The sequence below is a fragment of the Passer montanus genome, unplaced genomic scaffold (genome assembly GCF_014805655.1).
Source record: "Passer montanus isolate IOZ18808 unplaced genomic scaffold, ASM1480565v1 scaffold11, whole genome shotgun sequence".
Lineage (NCBI taxonomy): Eukaryota > Metazoa > Chordata > Aves > Passeriformes > Passeridae > Passer > Passer montanus.
In genome coordinates, this window is record NW_024357613.1 from 18,468,958 (window position 1) to 18,470,068 (window position 1,111).

The following is a 1,111-nucleotide window of genomic DNA, read 5'->3' on the forward strand; positions in this document are numbered from 1 at the left end:
CAGCGCCGGAGCCGCGGGCGCCGCGGCCGCACCTGCGCCGGGCCAGCAGGTGAGGGCGGCGATCGGCCCCGTCGGGCCGGGACGCGGCCGCGGCATCCCCGGCTGTGCCCGGGAGCGGCGCGGTGCCCCCTCCCCGCAGGGCACTGCCTCGCTCACCAGCGCTCCCTCCAGCTGCGCGCAGGCCACCCGGCACGCGGGTAGTTACAAGGTAGGTTTTTAAATGTAAATATATGCACAATCAGCGCAGTGGAAATTCGCAAGAGTTTCATCAGTTTTGTAAATTACTGCTCATTTAGCAGGGCTGTTTTTATTTGCATATCTTAGCATACACCTATCGTTGCACACTGGCATATACAATGTATTTAAACAGTCATGAGCAGAATACTATAGCACAGGCTGATTGCACTACGTTAAAAACTTACGGTATACATCATGTTTATATAAGACATAGTTAATATTAGCAACGATAAACTTAAATGACGATTTCGGAAATCAAAACCAAAAACCCTTGAACAAAAACACCTCGAAACAAGCCAGGAATAGTGTAGCGTGTGTGAATGTGCACATGTAAGATGTTTAGATAAATGACTACAGCTAGTGAGTGGCTTACCTTTAATTTTTTTTATTGGTGCGTCCTCCAGAAGCACTGAAAATGCCTGTACAGAGCTGCTGTAGTGCCGAGGAGTTGCTAGAGTGAGTCTCCAAAGAGTGGTAGAGGGGGATGCAGCTCTGTCCTTATTAGTCTCACAGCGTGACCCTCCCACTCAGTGAGCGCAGAATACTCTGCAAGAAAGAACAAACAGCCACCCAGACACAGATTTTACATAATTATATGTGTGCATCGCAAGTCAGGTAACAATGTAAGAAATGTTTGGGGTTTTTTCTCCTTCCCCCTACCTCTCTAAAAGCACCCTCTCAACAGTTTCATACATTAGACAGCCATGGTATGAATGCATGAATGAAAGAGTATCTGGTTTCTAGCTGTGAAGAACCAATTATGTACATTATTACACTGGCAGAAACTAGCTTTTATCTTTTAAGTGTAAGCATATTTTAATTTTATATACTTCACCATAAATTTAAAAATCAGCCATGCAAGCAACCAAGAGAG

At 46.2% G+C, this 1,111-nt stretch overlaps 1 protein-coding gene across 9 annotated transcripts in view; it reads right to left on the reverse strand.

Moving 5' to 3' along the window:
• The window catches only part of COL19A1 (collagen type XIX alpha 1 chain), a 186,152-nt gene extending 185,402 nt beyond the window's left edge, over positions 1–750 (reverse strand). For all 9 annotated transcript variants that reach the window (XM_039727212.1, XM_039727197.1, XM_039727222.1 and 6 more), the window contains exon 1: positions 611–750. The gene's annotated coding sequence lies outside the window, so the exon portion shown is untranslated. The remainder of the gene's footprint in view (positions 1–610) is intronic.
• Positions 751–1,111: the final 361 nt, after the last annotated feature.